Here is an 18,652-nt window from a genome sequence, read left to right as displayed (position 1 = left end):
TTATGTGGGATGCTACCATCCCCAGATCCATTTGGAATAAGTGTTGAGGCTCTAAACACATGCCAACATGGAGTGCTTGTCTGTTACAGTGGTGTGCTGTCATTATGGCACTCTGAGATTCCTTTGAATGAAGGGTGCGCTACAAATAAAATGCATTATTATTATTATTATTATTATTATTAATATTAATAAATACGAAATACAATAAACAATTACAAGATGGTGGTCATCTGGACTAAAATACTAATCATTTGGATTAAGAGCCAGGGACCTGCGCTGTAAGATTAGGCTGATGTATATTGAGTTGTCCAGAAACTAATTTAGGCCTGAGTGGAGAGTGATTATATTTACTAAGTTTTTGAAGTAGCTCACACTGCCGTGAGAACACAGCAGCACTGCCTGGTGTAGCCTTATTTACACCCTCTGAGTTCACAGGGAAAGTGTCCAGATTTGTTTTGATTGCTTGCATGATAAACATGAATATTCCACAGCTCTGTGCATTGGCAGTGTGAAGTTATGCTCAAGAAGTGTCCAAACTGCAGCATATGTTCACCCTGGGGGTCATCTGCCCGTGTCAGCGCGCCAGGAACACCTGTCAGACCCCACAGAGAAAAACATGCGCAGGAGATGTGATGGGCACATACAGCACGTTACACACACACACACACACACACACACACACACACACACACACACACACACACACACACACACACACACACACACACACACACACACACACACACACACACACACACACACACACACAGTAGCCCCAACCACGAGAGGCGCATGGCATGAAAGACACATTCTGACCATAATATCCTATTAAGCTTGTGTAAGCTCTCAAATTCATATAATTTAAGCTCCCCCCTTTTTTTGCCAGGCCAAAAGCCCAAGAGAGTGAAAGTGCTTGAACTGCATTTTGAAAGCATATTGCATCATCATACTTTATGTCCCCTGATGGCGGTCCTATTCATTCAGATTATTTTCAAGCCAGTGGCTGTGATATGTGGAGAGAATGTGCTATTTCCCTCCCATGATGAAGTTGGTATTTTGTAACTGAAATGCAGCGCCACTCATTGTGTTACCTGTGATGGCATACAAGACGGTAAAATACCGGCTTTGGAATCCTGGCAGCAGATTTTTATTAAACCTACCATGACGGATGAATGCGGGTGACAGATTAACATATTGCCTTTTAAAGTCTGTAAACTGACAGTACCGTTTAAGGCTTGCAGATCCCTCAGTACATTTTGGTGTGATCTTTGCAATGGGTTTGTGCCGGCTCAGTAATGTTCAACAGATGGGGATCACATTCAACTTAACATGCAGTTGGGGGGGGGGGGGGGGTGTGAGTGAGTGCGTCAATCCAGTTCCTTAGCCCATAATTTATTTAGCTCTAAATAACTAAGGCATGTATTCAACTCTTGAGGAGATTGCCCCCTCAAACATCATGCGGTCTGGAGTAGACTAGCCGTGGTTGCTAATTTTATCGCTCTGCCCAGCTGAGGCAGTAAAAAAAATCATTAAAACCCCGTCGGAGACAATAAGGCCAATCTGCAGGGCTGCAGCGAGGCCCAGCCGTGGCTGCTGAGGGGCGCAATGAGCCGACATAGTGGGGGGTGTCTTGGAGAGACTGAGGGGAGTGAAGCCGACTGACCCCTGGGTCTCCGGCCCACTGTGCTACCTCCTACCCCCCCCCCCCCCCCATCCCTCCATCTCCCTATCCCTACCCTATCCCCCACACTGCAGTGCTAACCGCACTAACATGGAGCTAAGTGTTCCAGACGGGGGACAGAGGCTGAAGTTGCTGAAGCACACTAGGGTCACCCAGCAGAGGATGCCAAACTCTTACGCTTACACAGACCAGCGATGCTCTTCAGACATTGGAGCTATGGCCAACAGATGCAGAGATGGTTCCGACTTTTATGGGCACTTAGGAGAGGGAAGCTCTTATTCCACCCATGCCAACACAGACTTCTTTTAGGGCCCTTGCAACCCCTAAACACCTCTTCTCTTCCTCACTTGCCTCCTGCTGGGAGGGCAGTCATATACCATCTCTGATTTATAACCATGGTGCCCCCCTCCAGTGCTGTATACTTTAATGTATCACTCCATGCCTGTAATTTACTTGGAGCCATCTGGAATGGCCATAGCAAGCTGGGACGCAGGTCCTCCAATGGAATGGGGGAAAAATGATGCCTCAGCAGAAGCCGGAGATGTTTTAAAGCTCCACTTACTTTGCCGTCATTAAAGGAGGGCTGAGCAGTTGGCTGAAACGTAAGGGCCTAATGAAACAGCTGTAGCTGCAGATCATACTCGGTCTCCCTAATTTGCGCCGACTAATGATAGGTTAGTTTGCCAAATAGACACATCTATTTTCACCATGAACTTCTAGAGCTTTAGGAAATCATGCATATAAAGAAATGCCTGTCACTAAGCAACCGGAGGGTTTAACCTTTGTAGTTATGGTTAAATGAGACATAATACAGCCCAACAAGCCTGTGATGATATTTCATAGAGCAATTCATGTCAGCTCATTCAATCCACTGTGAATCGCCTGTGATGGCCTACATATACTTTTTCATCTGACTGAATCCTCTGTACAGTTATCTGATATTTCATTTGCTCAAGATGTCAGTTTCACTCTGTGACAGGGAGGTTCTTCAGAAGTGAAGGATGCCTTTGTATTTTTCCTCTTTGAAATGAGCACAGCTCATAGGGCTACTGGAATATATCCTGCCACATGCCCAACTTTCAGAGGCAAAAAGAAACCATGTGAAAAGGACGACATCTTTTTTTAGAGAAAGCCAGTCCCGTTGGATTTACTGGATGCCTTCTTCCCTACAGAACATTATTCCTAACCTTATAAACAATGTCACTGGCCTTATGTCTATTAGTATGCAAATACTGAGTTTAAAAAATGTATCCAACATTTTAATGCAGAATGCAAGAAGTCATTACTCTAGTTGAAAAGCAAGTTAGTATATCTACTCTCCCATTTTTACTGGGGCCAGGGGATAGGTCTCTTAAATTGTCCTCAGAATTGCAATTTCTGGAAACAAATTATGCGCGGGTGCCCTTTCAGAGTGCACTCAAGAGTATTTTACCTTCCCCTCACAAATGTACATATTTATACGATGGCATACTAAATTACTTTTGTTGGTGGTACAGTGGTTAGCATTGCTGCCTTCCAAAGGATTGACTCGGGTTTGATCCCCGGCCACTGATTTGCCTTTGTAAGTCACTTTGAATAAAAGCGTCTGCTAAACACCAGACCCTCTTCCTTTCACACCAGCCAAGGCGCCGCCAAACGACCTTAGTCTGAGAAGCTAAAAAACCTGCCATCCACACTATTGACCATCAGGTGCACCAAACCTCGGCTCATAAACTCCCCGAAACCCTTGTAATGAGTCAAGCATCTGCAGTGAATGTAGCATGACAGGGGTTTACTGACCAGACATGTGGGAGCGGCTGCAGTCTGATAGGATTATGGGCAATGTATTACAAGCCTGTGGATTACAAAGAGATGTGTCACTAAACAGTATGGACAGAATATCCCTTCTACAGAGAATAATTCCACTGCATGAATCACTTCACTTTGACATGATGACATTTTCACACCTCTTGGCTGGTGTGAAAGTCATTTGATATACCAAAAGGCCCAGCTCATGTTTTTCAAGAACTGAGCTTTCTGCCAATCCATAACATTCACTGTTTTTTTTTTTTTTTTGGTTCATTGTTCTACCATTCTAAGATCTTTAGAGACAGTCCGCGTTACCTTTAAACACGAGAATAAGAGGTTCTCCTCGGTGTGATTGGCAGTGTGGCTGGAGAGACATTGCTCCACCTGTCATCACTGGGGGCCCATCTCAACAGTAGACATGAGGGCTGGCCGCTATGAGGGGAGTCTGTCAGTGCTCTTGATGTCTTCTAATACTTGATCTCCCACATATAGATATTTCTCACTCGTGAGATTTTCATTCACTAACTTGTCCAATAGCTGATCTTATTCTTTACAATCAGCTGGGTGGCTTACAAACCTGTTTCAGTTTTGTGAAAATGTGGGTCCTTTGTGAGGTCATATTCATAATATATTAACATGCGTATGTTACAGAGTAACAAAGCAACTGTTATGCTATATCCTTAACATAGTTTGCAAATGTAACTGGTATATTGTGAAATAATATGTGTGATGTAATGCTGTTTGAATAATTCAGAATGGCAAAATGTGAATCCCCCTCTTCTTTCAAATGTCAACAACTGGGAGCTCAGATTCGAAATGCCACGCAAACATGGAATGTCTGCTTGAAGTAATCTAATCTGCTGGATATTGCCTTCCACCATAAAGTGATAAGGAATGACAGTCCCTCGTCATAAATCTGTATAGATGCTTACACTCCAATTAGATATAAGATTTTACCACCAAGTCTCAGCTTGACAGTTCAATACTAGCTGTGTTGCTTGAAGGTGAGGACCCTGCAAATCTATGCAAATTAACTGTAGACCTCAAGTGAAGTTTCTCAATATACCTTGAACTCGTTTCAAAAAGACTTCCGTCATTTGAGATACTCCAGGAAAACATCTTTCATCGTGTTTACCAGGCACTATCTCTGAACGTCAGCAATGACTCATGACAATAAAAAGAAACTTTCTTACTTCACAGTAAGGTATCATTTCCAACATTTGTGTTCTCTCTAAATACTGGCACAAAGAGTACAAGCAGCTGAAATGAATACTACAAACCTCATTCAAACACATTCACATGTCACATTCAAGAAGAGCCACATTTCTCTGCACTTTTAATTAAAACCACCCTTACCAGGTTGAAAAGAGGGAAAGAAAACCTGAAACCTACTAAACAAAAACACTAGAAATGAAACATTCATAATCCCGAGACACACTTCACTGAATGGTTAGAGTGCACAGATGCTTTGATGCGGCAGATGTGAATCCAGCTCTCTGTGTGTTTGTCTGTGGGCGCGTCCTGTGTGTGCATAGCTGTCAGAGAGTGTTTGTTCAAGTGTGTGTCAGTGCGCGCCTGTGGGTCCACGCCTCTGTGTTGGAAAATTGTCTGTGCTTCGGAAATGAGAGCGTGCTGATCATCCACACCTGGCTTTTGTGTCTGCGGGTCGGGAGTGGAGAGCCAGGCTGCACTGCCGTAATGAGAGGATGAGGATGAGGTGAGGATGCAGAAATGTGGGGGGCGCAGCTGAACCTCTATGCATGCCAGAGCAGGAAGGCATTCCACTGGCAGATGGTGCCGTCGCTGATTGGGCTGCGGCCTGACCCACTTGAGGTGTTGTGTTATGCACCCCCCTCTCCCAACCACACCGCCCCTACATACCGCCTACCCATCCCCCCTCCCCTCACACCATGGCCAGCTCTGGGGCACAGAGGAACACGCTGGCACCAATCAAGCCCAGAGACTGCAGCCATAAAAAAAAAAAAAAAAAAACAGGCTCAGGTAAGGAAGGGATGGAGAAAGAAAGCAGGGCAAGAACTTCAAGGCAGCGAAGAATGAGAGGCTGCTTCAAATTGCTTCTGTGTGCTGTCACAGCCTTCAGTTCTTTTCTGTGAGGGAAAACGTGCTCGCTCCCTTTCTTTCAGTTGGACTTCGAGAAGTGAGACCATAGTGCATGCAATCAGCTCACAACAACGTGTTTCACGCCATGAATAAAGCAGTTTACCGTGGACAGCTACAGGATGACATCCCAAGCAATTTAGATCTGAGTTTCCGCCGGCGTCGTTCCTGCTTTTCTATGTGGTGAGAGTGCAGGTTCACCAATTTGTTGCTACATCCAAAATGAGCCTCTGGGGTTTGGATCTCACAAAACACCATTTTCTCATCTCTTAATATTTGGTTAGTGTGATTATTGGACCGGACTGAATGAATGGAATAGATGGTGATGCAATTTAGGCAAAGGTCACTTGGGCTGTCCGGCCATATACTCCAACGCCGACAAACAGACAAGAGAAATCATCCTCATGCTGACGACGAGATGCTATTTCATCATCATCTGAAATGGCTTGCAATAACAGCCGCTCCTCCCATAAAGCAGGAAATCAATGGGGGAAACAAATTAATTTGCCATTATCCGCAATGGTGCTATCATTTCTGGATGCACATTATACTTCAGCGCAGAGTGCATCTGTTTCCCTAAAATGAGGAAAAAAATGCTTTTTTTACGCCTGTCAGAAGTGTGCATTCTGCTGTCTTCTTCCTGTTGCTCTGTGGTAGTTAAAAAAAGCCAAAACACCATGTTTCAAACCGATGACAGACAGCTAAGACATTTTAATTCAAACTGCTGGCATTATTCAAATGTGGTATTCAAATGAATGGGCAAGTCTATGCATGTAACAGCTCTTAAACCTGATCATGGCTGGGCTGTGGCAATGAATAAAAACACAGCGAGTGCAAAACAGGCTCCTGACAACAAATTACCATTATTTTTCCATGGAGGCAGCAGCTTCAAAGGGTGGACATAAACAGCTGATCCATCCTCATTAGCAGCAATGGTGCCAGACGAACATATCTTTGAAAACGGAGCAGCGTGGCTGTTTGACTCTCACGTTAGCCACATCAAAGGCAAAATGGATGGGTGTGGGTGGGTGGGTGTGTGTGGGGGCAAAACAAATCAAAGCCTGCCAGGGATCAGGTCACACCTCACCAAAACAAAGGTGAGGGTCCTCACAGGCTCCTCTTGAGCATACAGTCTGTGTTTCTCCCTCTCACTCTGCAAATATGAATCTCCTGGATTAACTGTATGTATAAACACTTCTGTGAACGTGGCACTAAAGCATTCAGGCAGGAAGTTGTAAGCCCTTATTCTACAGGAGGGTAATACTCATACACGCTGTTAAAGTCGCGCAGCATTCAGCGGACCTCCAACACGCATCCTTGTCAGTGAGAACAACGCTTAGTGTTTATGTGATTTCAACAGGGAGTTTTCAAATTGTATTATTCTGTGTGAACCTTACTGGTAATAGGGGTCCCTACAGGATATGGCACACAGCCTCAATTCCACATCCCAACTAATTGTGGTTTGCAGTTCAATCTATTCCCTCTTCCGCAGCATCACAAAGTAGTCTGTGTCGATATGACTGGGAGCAGAGGGGCAATTAATCGGGGGTGCTCCCATTAAAACGGGAACATCCGTGGATTTATGACCACAGCTTGTTACAACAGCAATCAAGTGCACTAAACTGTGGAAACATTGCCCTGAACCCCACATGCTGTAAAATCAGCCTCGTTAGCATAGCTACATGTGCTCGATCTAAACAACTTCATTTCTCACAGGCTTCAGCAGATTTCTCTGACACCCATAAACCATCAAGTGCAACATGTGGGGTTTTATGTCTCGCCATCAACAGTACAAGCGCTCTATAAGCAGGTTATGTCTTCATGAACATTGTATGAGGGTCTGAAGCTGGCGCCAATACTGAGACAGAACAGGAACGGCTGTGGGAGGCCCAAGGAGGAGAGAAAGCAGGAAATGTAAGTGCATGTCTCTGAGTTCCACATGGAATGGCACACCTGTCTTTATCCGGCTCCAGAATCACTTCCCTCCAGTGGCACCATTGGCACTGATGCCACACATTCATGCAGGACGTCTCCCAATATTCATCTCATTAGGTGACTACCTGCTAGAGATCCTGTCAAACCAGGGCAACCTCTGTCAGAGAAGGGGAGGGGTGGGGGGGCGGGGGCGGCGGCGGCGGTGTAGGTCAGCTACCCCGTCAAATTTTACAGCTCTGGCAGATTGGGCCCTTCAGCCTGTTCCAAGACCACTGATTGCCAAAGCGGGCTGGCTCTCTAAACAGGAAATGACACAGAGCCAGCCTTCGAGCAACTTTCCTTTCGGAGGCCTAGCGTGTGCTTAGAAGGCTCTGTGTAGAGGGCTGTGAGTGATTGACATTAGGTGTGTTTCCCTTGCAGGGATAGATAGCAGGAAGTAGGTGGCTACCGAGAAAATGGAAGGTTCTGGAAATGCACTCGGAAGGGTGTAGGAGTATTAGTGGTGGTGGAGCAGTAATAGGGAGCATCACTTTTCTGAGCAGACCTTCAGATGGCCATTACTACTCTGATATGTACAGGTTTGTGAAACAAAGGAGATCAGAGAATTTAGACATGTGTCATTCAAACAGCCCTTCATCTTAATTTTTTTTCTAATTCTAGTTTCTAATTTCTAATTACTATGTTGCTGGGGTTTTTATATTTTGGTAAACTCAAATATGCAGGTAACTCTTCGTATAGAACTAATTTACCACAGAACTGATTTTGACTCCTTCAACAAATACATTTTTTTTTTTTTGTATTTACATCCATGTTTTGACCCTTACAGCGAGTGCAAAGTGGTAAGCTGCTCATCAAATTGAATGGGATCTAGCATGATTCGCCATGGCAACATGCCACAGTACATGCGTGCCTCACAACTACATTGACTCATAAATAAATGAGTCATTAAAACTCTCATTCAGTGGCATTTTACATGACCAGGGGCCTTCTGGAAAGTGGGATGACGAGTGGACCCTTCGGCTGCAGCCGCCTGTAAGCACCAGCACTCGCATCACGTAATGACAAAGAGAGAAAGAGAATGCTAACGCAGAGTTCCCCAGAACACAGCTCATACAATATGCGGTTCATTATTAAAGAGCTTTGACATCTGCAATGCTATCACACACTCATATGGAATAGGCCTGGCGTGTTCAATTAAAAAGATAGGGCGCTCCACTGAAACAGCTTGTGGAAAGATGTGGAAGAAACCTCACCCCGGCGTCTCATGATTAATGGGCAACAAATGCCACAAAGCAGAAGCAAACGATCACAGACTTACGGAGAACAGATAGGAATAGAATAGGGAATATTTTTGCTTTCCTAAGCACCTGATAAGGACGCATACGCTTAAGTCAAGCTGCTGACATCTCAAACAGTTACACTTTGTTACTTCTTGGTAACCTTTTCACCACTGAGCTTATCCCCGTAATGTATTATTTAAAGGAAATGCTGCAAGGCAGGACTAATTATACTCAGTGAGTCACTTTGCCAACTCTCTGTGGACCCCACTCGGTCACAGTTTATCATCGGAGGATGAAGCTAAGGCAAACAGCAAAGAGAAGAGATAGGAGATATTCTGCAAGTTCAGACCTCACTTGGATTTTAGTAAACCGTTTTGCCATGAACTTACATCAACCCATGTGAATTATGGCAAAAACAACTTGATGCTTCGGACTGTAAACCATTATAAAATCTGAGCGAGTCAATTACAATCAGTGGCTTAACCATAAGCTTCATTTCAACATCAACTATTTTTAAAAACAAAATGAAGAACAGAGATAATATGCAAGATATGAGGCATTCCAGTGGTTCAAAGAATCCAAAGAATGTGATTAACTCCCAGTGAAAAAAAAAAAAATCTCTTTAAGTCATTTGGGAGCTATTGTGTCGGAGCGAAGCAGTTCATTTATCCTTGATATCGACATCTGTTGCTACAGCCAGAATTAATATGCTTCCCAAAACAGAATTACAGCTTACAGCGTTGCCTGTCAACAATTCATTTTCTCCCCTCACGTCGAGCTGAGAGAGGGGAGAGAGCGATGCCATCTCAGACGCTGATGAATAGGGTCCACATGGGACCGTGCAGCTCTTTCGAAAAGAGGAGGATGTTTTCGCAATCATTCCGCCAACTCTCATCGATTCTTTTGCTTTCTTGTGGGCCAGAAAACAAAAATTGGAAACATGCCGCACCTGTGTTTGAACTGAAGAGTGAGATCAAACAGCAGGAGGATTAAACCCACAAAGGAACTTAGATGTGATCCACAGTGAGCCTACCCCCCCCCCCCCCCCCCCCTTAACAGCCCCGTGTTTTGGGTTGTGGCTCTCTGTGGGGAATGCGTGTCGAGCTCCAGTGATGGATGAGGAGATGGAGGGGGGGAGACGCAGAGGCCCAGCGGAGGAGAGGAGCAGCCTGAGGGACTGCAGCAGAGGTGCGGTGCAGCAGCGGGCTCTCGCTCACTCGCTCAGTGTCAGGAGCCAGAGGGATGCCAGAAGACGACAACTTTCTCTCCTTCCCTCTCTCTCTGTCATCCAGTCAACCGCTTTTTCTTCCCTCTCTCTTTCTCTCTCTCTCTCTCTCATTGCTCTCTATACCTTCAACCACTCCCCCTCTTCTGCTCTGTTTGCTTCAGCGATTGCTCAAGTAGAGATGTCGCCTCGCAGAGGTCAGAGAGGTCAGACACCCAAACTGTCTTCCATTACTAAAATGCTGGGGGCAGGGATGGGTGTCTGGAACCACTGATGGAACATGGCATCTGGTCATGAGAAACAGAAGTGCAACACTTCTCTGTTTTTTCTTGTTGCACAGCACGTCCTGTTCTGGAGCCAGACGACCAACCGAATGATCCCACAATGCACCACATGGATGGCGACAGACACTGCCAAATGTCCACTAACGCTGTGCTCTTGTGAGGTTACAAAAAATGCATGTGACATCTTGATTACGTTTTTCCTCCCATTCCAACAACCATGATTGATAAAACATTAATCCATGAGCAGATGGCTACACCAACTGTGTAAGTGAAGTGACTTCGAGACCCAGAGAACAGAGACGTACTGGAGAGAGAGAAGTGGAGAGAGAGACGTGCTGGAGAGAGAGTGGTGGAGAAAGAGACGTGCTGGAGAGAGAGTGGTGGAGAGAGAGACATGCGGGAGAGAGAGAGGTGGAGAGAGAGACGTGCGGGAGAGAGAGAGGTGGAGAGAGAGATGACATGACAAAGAATGCAAGAGCAGAGAGAGAGACTACAAATCAAAGAGGATAGCTTAGACACTTTGATATGATCAACAAAAAAAGAGAGACAGAGTCAAAACTAAACCCTGCACCCTGCAATTTCAAAGCCATTCGTTCTATTTAGGGGCGAGAAACAATCAAAGCCAAAATGTTAACTGTAAAATCGATATTATATTTATCTTCTCAGGCTACAGTGGCAAACAATTATTTATGTTGGGCACAGTGAGAGTGACAAGTGAAGTCTGAGGCTTCACGCGCCTCCCACTCAAAGCCTCTCTGACAAAAAGCCTGGCCTGATGAATGACGCAAGAAGGTGATGGAGGACACCATAAATTCCTCTATCGCAAAGCCACATATCTCCCCCGCACTCCCCTTGCGATGAGATATCAAAAGCGACCCTTTTTTTTTCCTTGACGTGTCTTTAGGGAGTTTGTGGGAGAGCGACCGGGAAAGTGTCCTCGAAACTGAACGGAGGGGGTGAATAAATAACGAATCCGTAGCGTTAACGGTGTCGGAGACGGAAATGCTTCCCATGGAAGCTGTTGCCAGGAAAGGAATGTCTTAGGGCTGTTTTAATGTCTACATAAACAGATACAGAGAAACAACAGCATATTTATCTGGAATTATATGACACATCATACATAGTTGCCAGATGCCAGTGGGAATAGTTACCAGATGCCAATGGCTTAGTGGTGTAGTTAGCTGCATGAACATTTACTTATTATAAATGCCAGACCATGGAGTTGCAGAATTGAAGCCTACGCAGTTCGACTACTCAAATTCTTTTTTTTTTTGCCGTGAAGGATGCATTTTAGGAGCTGGAGGTCTGACTTGCTGTGCTATTGTAATCTTTCTTTCTGAAATATAGCATGTGATAGCATGGTTGAAGGGATGAATGAACATCAACATGCTGCTACTGTGAGATCTGACATGTGTAGGTCAGGATGTCTCATTCTGTTCCTCAGGGGAACCACATCCATCTCTCCACTGCTCCGCGATGCCTAAATGAACACATCAAAGCTGTGATTGCTCAACCAAACACATCTGATTTACCAAGTCAAGGGCATTACATTATGGCGTTAATTAGATGTAGTGTAACAAGGATACCGTAGGTGGAAAACAGGAAATACAAGGGTGCCCCAGGAGAAGGACTGAAAAAACCAAAGGACGAGTACAGGTGTGTGTCAACTGCATACTAACAGCAGCGGAAGTTAAATTAGTTAACCAAACCCACACATGGAAACACACAGAGCCAGCCCTGTGATTCGGACAAACATAGAAACAAACAGACAAACGGACAGAAAAACGACACTGAAGACCTATTTCTTCTTGGTGGAGGGAATAACAACTCCCATTTTGGGGGTCCTGAGATTCATGAGGGTCACAGCAGAATCCAAAATGATCCAGAACTACCTTGTTTGCCGAACCTCCCTGAAAGCTAATTCATTTCCTCAGCCTTATCTCAGCGTGCTAATAATCAATACAAGGGGGAGACCTCTGGGTCTGGTGTGTTTGTTGTTAACACAGTTGTTGGAGAAAGATGTGGGGTGGGTGAGATGCTGTGGAGCAGATTAGCTGTAAACAATGATGTTTGGACCAAGTCTCCGCTGGCTCTCATCCTGCATTCCGATAGCTATGAAAGTTCTTTCTGAGTCAATGAGATTCACTCAGTGTGAAGCAGACGGAGAAGTGAGCCCATTACTGACTGCAGCCTGCCCAGCTGGACGCCTCCCCTGCCAAACAGAACTTGGGTTCGGGTCGAGTTGAGGGAGTCTTTCATTGGAATGAGTCTATATTCTGTTTCAAATGTACAATTCCTGTCCAGAGAAATTGTTACAGCCAATGTCTGTCATAACTTTGGCGGCTGCCCGGAAGGATTTGTATGGTCTACAGAATTTCTCAGTTATGTTGGCGGCCATTGGTGTATCAGGGCAGCATTCTGTTTCAAGGAGATCGTAGAGGGCAATTGACTTTTGTGCTGGTGATAAATCTTCACAAAAACAACAGTGAATCCCCACACAAACAGGGACCACTCCCACGGTTACCATACAGCGAATCACTCAGACCATTGTGACTCTGGTCACAGTCTGTGCACCTAGGATGGGAAGCAGCATGCCTGTAGCTGCAAGGCGCCTTCTTCAAGCAGAGTAGGCCAAGAGCTGCTGTGCAGAGTGAGGACACACTAAACGGTCCCCGGCTGAGATACCGGTCCCTACGTGGTACGATCACGGCTGGGAGGCCCTGTGAAGGCACTGAGAGCAGCTGGAATCAGTGTCCCGACCCAAGAGGTTAGTGGTAAATGTTGAAAAAAGGGGGAGCTGCTCCCGTGACTGCTGCCTCCATTTTTGTTTTGATTTCCCTGGATGACCATGTTACGACCCAGGCTCATAGCCACCCTAAGGTAAAAGCTAAAATTAGCCTGGGCTTTGCACCTGACTTATCCCAAAGTTTAGACGCTGACACCTTGGTGCAGTGTTGTTTAAAGTGAAAGTCCAAGAGTGTTCATAATCCATAATAGGACAGGGAGTGGAAATGTAGCCTGTTTGCATAGGTTATTGTTAGGCTGTTATAGCTGAAGGATTGCATACAAAATAAAAATAAAAACCAACAAAAAAACAGCTAACAATGCTCCAGAAAAGAAAGTCTTTACAGTTTGTATCTGGTTCTCCAAACTTCCAAAAATGGTCTGTTTTCACCTTAAAAAAATGTCAATCACACCACAAGCCATGCAAATGATGAGTGAAACTGTCAAAATCTATATGACAGGAAGAAAAAATGTATGTCCCATTCTCTGACTTCTGCCACTAAACACAACACAGTGCTCTGATATTAGCTTCTTTTTGGGGGCTATTTTCCAACCCTGAGGCGAGGGGTATCACCAGTCCATAAATCACTTGAAAGGGTACGTGACAAGCATAATCATACTCTGATCATCTGGGCAGCAGAGGCAGGGCAGGACCAGGAGCGAGCCTTTACCAACACTGCCACTTGGGCATACCTGGCATGGAAAAGGCCTGCTGGATATTTATCATGTTCCTGACAACCATTAACCTTTCTGATAGCTTTGATCTCCTATTGACCTCAAGGGAAGCCGACAATCTGGAGATTCATTGCTCACTAGTGATTATACACATCAATCCACACTCTCAGTCTCTAACAAACACACACAAACACACACAAACTCACACAAATACACACACACACACACACACACGTATGTACGTACGTATGTGCACAAAGAGACACTCAATATGATATGATTTCAGAAATCTGTACGTTCACCAATAATTTATCGAAAAGCCCATGCGCGATGTGTGAAATCGACTGCTTTTTCTCCAACCCCTACTCAGTTATTGATTTTAGTGAGTTAAACATACCAGTCGGGGCTGTTTTCCTATTTGGCCACCGCGGCAGGGATTTGCTGCTTTATAAACAAGCTTTCTGCACCTAGTCATATCAAAGTGATTGCACTGCAATCTTTTTGAATGATGCTTCAGAGTCCTAACGTTTGTCAGCCATAAAGGTAATGGTTTGCAATCCATAATAAATCTTTAATCACTCAAAGTTCAAACCATAAATTCACCACCGGTACCAAGGCAGCTCCCTGGGGGTTTAAATAGTGGGGGGAAGAATAATCCTCATTCCTCAACATCGCAGTCGGTACTGATACTCCGTCAGCCCATACCAGGCCTTTTTTTAGGTCTCTGTAACAGGAAACCATTGCTCTTTGTGGGAACACAGTTCATTGAGTGCGGATGGAACTCAGTAAGTAGTCCCTCACAGGAATTTTCATCCAGTTCAAACTTGACTTAGAGTGAACAGAACTGAGGGATAGAGACAGAGAGAGAGTGAGAGAGAGAGAGAGTGAGAGAGAGAGTGAGAGAGAGAGTGAGAGAGAGAGAGAGAGAGACAGAGAGAGTGAGAGAGAGAGAGAGAGAGAGAGAGATAGAGGGGGGTAGAGAGTGAGAGTGTTGTGGATTAGAGGGCCACTCCAAGGTCTCCTCTGGCGTCTCTATCGCCGTGCTCCAGCTTTGGGCTGCTCCTCTGAGAGGCTGAGGCAGCCTCTACAGCCTCCACGCCGCTGCCAATGCTCTGGATTAAAGACACTCCAGAGACACTGAGCCTCACAGAGACCTTGCACGCGCTGCATTATTGATGAGCCATTCATCCAACCACTATAAAACCCTGCCGCCAAAACCCGGTTAATGAAATCTCACTTCAAGGACATCCGGTTTGGTGGGGGGGTAAAAAGGCAAATAAATGCAAACATTAAAATGTAAAACCATCATGCAATGGCAGGGAACACAAGAATCATTTAAAAGAACATGGGATTGAAGTAGAGCACACGAGTAGGTTTCCCCATCTCTTGTCATTCAGAGATTGGCTCACACGCACTATATCTCCAAGAGATCAGATCTTTCAAAGAGTTGTGTTAATGGTTCATCTGCTTAATTAGGCTCAATAATTCATTACTGATTGATTGGAGATATTGATTCATTCATTAAAACAAGAAGGAGGGAGGGGTCAGGGTGGTTTAAAGGATCGTTAATTTAACGGCACCGGTCGCTCTTTTAGCGGAGCGCTGCAGTGGGGTCATGACCTGTCTCGAGCCCAGCACCATCTCTCTCTCTCTCTCTCTCTCTCTCTCTCCCTCTCTCTCTCTCCCTCTCTCTCTCTCCCTCTCTCTCCCCTTCTCTCTCTCTCCCCCTCTCTCTCTCCCTCCTTCTCATGCTCTCTCTCTCTCCCTCTCTCTCTCCCCCTCTCTCTCCCTCTTTCTCTCTCTCTCACACGCACGCTCACAAGCACGCACGCACGCACGCACACACGCACACACACACACACACATACACACACACACACACGCACACACACGCACACACACGCACACACTCTGAATCTGGTAAGGAGGGTTAAATACACTGTTGCTCAAATGAGGGAATGCACACACACACACACACACCATGGGAGCCAAAAGGCAAATGTAGACATAAAGGACATAAAGAGTGACAGCGGTGTCATCTCCAAATCATAATGAGACGCTGCTTTTGCTTTGTGTTGAGAACTCTGTCTTTAAAAAAGGCTTGTGCGTCCTGTATCTGCTTCAAGATCCATTCATTGCAGGAGGCACTAGTAGTTAGTTCGTGCATGAGGTATGCAAACTGATCTGTCACTGGAGCGACTTCTATTTTTAAGAAGAAAAGAACCACATTTAGGATGAAAACTTCCGTGGGTGGGAAACCAGAAATAAACGCTTTCAGAGGAAATCATCATGGGAATTCCATGACTAAATATTACGGGAGCCTTTAAGAAAAGCTATCTGTGGAAGAACACTTGCCGTGGCAGCGCACAATGCACCCGATGATCAGTCTTGCATGGTGACATCTCCACGCTGAGAGGCAAAACACCACGACTTTCATCCGTTGTCGCATCGCATGCATCCCTGTTCTCTCTGTGCTCGCTGCCTCTTTGCCAAGCACCTAAAAAACAATGATTCCCCACAGTGTTTTACCACACACTCCTGGCATGCATGTCTTGATGTATGACATGCCAATTCAGCCAGCTCATTTAGTACCTCGGCACACACAGCTCCACAGCACCGATACTGTACACCATGTTTGTTTTGTTTGTTTTCGGTCTTCGTGTTTCAAAGGCCTGCCATCCGGGCTTACCCTCTCAGAGACCCCCATTAAAAGAAAATGCATTCAAGAGACTTTAATGAGCCCGCGTGCCCTTTGTTCACCACACACTCCTTTGACAGGGTACTCGGCTTGTAGAGTCCGTGATTCAGATCTAATTTTAGACCCTCTGATGCTAAACTATAGAGCTAAAGTTCATTTTTTTGGAGATGTTTAAAAGTGGTCCGGACGCCTTAATGGATGCTAATTGCTCCCTGGTCAATGCACAGATTAGACTGATGCTAATCTAAGTCATTAGGCACCTGTGTTCCTTTTGGACTGTATAAGATTGGTTCATTTTTCAAACCTCTTTAAAAGAAGAAAAAGGGGTTTCTTAAAAGCTCTTTTCAATTTTAAATATGTATTAGATGATATAATTGAGGTGAGGTCGGTGATGATGATGATGATGATGATAAAAACTATTATTTTAGCACCAGCTGAAATGTTTTACACAAAGTATGTAAATGTATGCTAACAATGTATCACACCCAACATTTTGAAAAATAATGACCAACTCAAATTAATACCAACATGACACAACACAACCTTCCCATATTCCGTGATAACTGAATAAAGAATATGTGTGTTATAGTCGTCTACCGTAAGATCAATTTACATTGACTTTACCTCAGGCCCTCGGCACCCATCCAGATCCATCACACCTTCTTTCACTCCAACTCTGAAAACAGAAAAAAAAGTATTTTTAGAGTGGAGGAGAGGGAAAAATGACAGATAGAAAGAGAGAGAGAGAGAGAGAGAGAGAGGGAGGTATGTAGGAGAAGGAGAGAGTCATGAATGAGTGCACTTCTTTATGGCTCTGTCAGATGCCCTGAGAGGAGAAATTGATCATTAGCCATGGTTAGTTTGGGGGTCCGATGTGAGATGGTCCCATGGCTGGTGGTGCACACCTGTGATGGATGCTGACATTTCTGAGTTAAGTAAGACTGCAGGCAAAGTCTGCTGAAGGAGAAATCACAGGACAAGTTCCCATGGATATGGGCATCCAAGAGCATGCAGTCACGGGGCTTTGAATGTGCAACTGAGGTATTCTGAGTAATCGTTGAGTTGACTCATTGGCAACTCTTTGTTGTTGACTCAAAAAAACAAGAGCGCAATACCGAACGGTGCCACCTTGATTGCCACTGTTACTATGGACACATCTCACCACCATGGCAACATCAGTCTGCGCTTTTTCCCTCTGATGTAAATGTCAGACTTATTGACGTGTGCTACTGCACAGGAAATGAGAGCCCTAAAGACCCTTAGTGTGGAAAAGGTCACCATGAGCACTCTTTAATGAATCTGTATTTCTGACCTTATTATCATGTTACCGCGGATGACAGTGTCGACATAAGGGAAAGATACAAGCGTATCATCCATCCTCTCTCCGCCCTGACACGTGGCTTAATAGCTCCTCATGTGGCTCCGATGTAAATGTCAAAAGCTCTGTGGCATCCCCAGGATTTTCATTAAAATGCCTCTTCCTCATATAATGAACGTAGCCTCATGTGATGTAGCCCACACTACTCACACTATTCTGTACATAAAAGATTTTCCATTTGGCAAAGAGAGTGAGAGAGAGAGATAGATAGAAAGAAAGAAAGAAAGACAGATCTCATTTGAGGAGACCTTGTTCACATGAAAAAGTCATTTTGCATCCAAAGACACCGCCACTGGCTTTTCATTTATGGTTCCTAGGAGCCAGCCACAGGCGATCAATAAATTAGAATGTGCGGATATTAATTGACGCTGACAGTGTGCTTGCAATGGAATGAAGCGGCGCGGTGTAATTAAAGAGGCACATTTATCATATTTACTCCCCAGAGTTATGTCAGGGTGACATGCCCCCCCCCCCCCCCCCCCCCCCCCCCCCCCCCCCCTTTGGAGACACATCCCTGCCGAGATGCGACGTTGCCGAGTCACGCGGGAGAAAGGGGGCTGAGATGTGCCAGCGAGACTTATCACGTTGCACAAAAGAAAACCCACGAAGCGCAAACATTTCCCGTTTGTTCGCATGCCCCAGGCATGCCTCGCGGAAACAAAATGATTACAAGGGATTTGGTGAATTGAGGTACCCTGTGTAATGAAGTTTTAGAAAATTGACCATGCAGTAAACGTAATCTGTGCCTGGACTGCTCTCTTTTATCATCGTTAGTTTCCCAGCCTCTCGCCAAGGTCTTAAATCTC

At 45.1% G+C, this 18,652-nt stretch overlaps 1 protein-coding gene across 3 annotated transcripts in view; it reads right to left on the bottom strand.

Annotated features, from left to right (window-relative positions):
• Positions 1–18,652, bottom strand: part of b3galt1b (UDP-Gal:betaGlcNAc beta 1,3-galactosyltransferase, polypeptide 1b) — a 55,293-nt gene that overhangs the window by 11,156 nt on the left and 25,485 nt on the right. The window contains exons 2-3 of one of the 3 annotated variants that reach the window (XM_031558534.2): positions 17,093–17,144; positions 3,461–3,515 (exon numbers count right to left, since the gene is read on the bottom strand). The exons of 1 other annotated variant lie outside the window; for it this stretch is intronic. The gene's annotated coding sequence lies outside the window, so the exon portion shown is untranslated. The remainder of the gene's footprint in view (positions 1–3,460; positions 3,516–17,092; positions 17,145–18,652) is intronic. One more of the 3 variants, XM_031558528.2, reaches the window with a different exon arrangement.

The sequence above is a fragment of the Clupea harengus genome, chromosome 2 (genome assembly GCF_900700415.2).
Source record: "Clupea harengus chromosome 2, Ch_v2.0.2, whole genome shotgun sequence".
NCBI classification, from domain to species: Eukaryota; Metazoa; Chordata; class Actinopteri; order Clupeiformes; family Clupeidae; genus Clupea; species Clupea harengus.
Note: the sequence above shows the minus strand (reverse complement) of the source record. Positions and strands in the feature narration are given on the sequence as shown.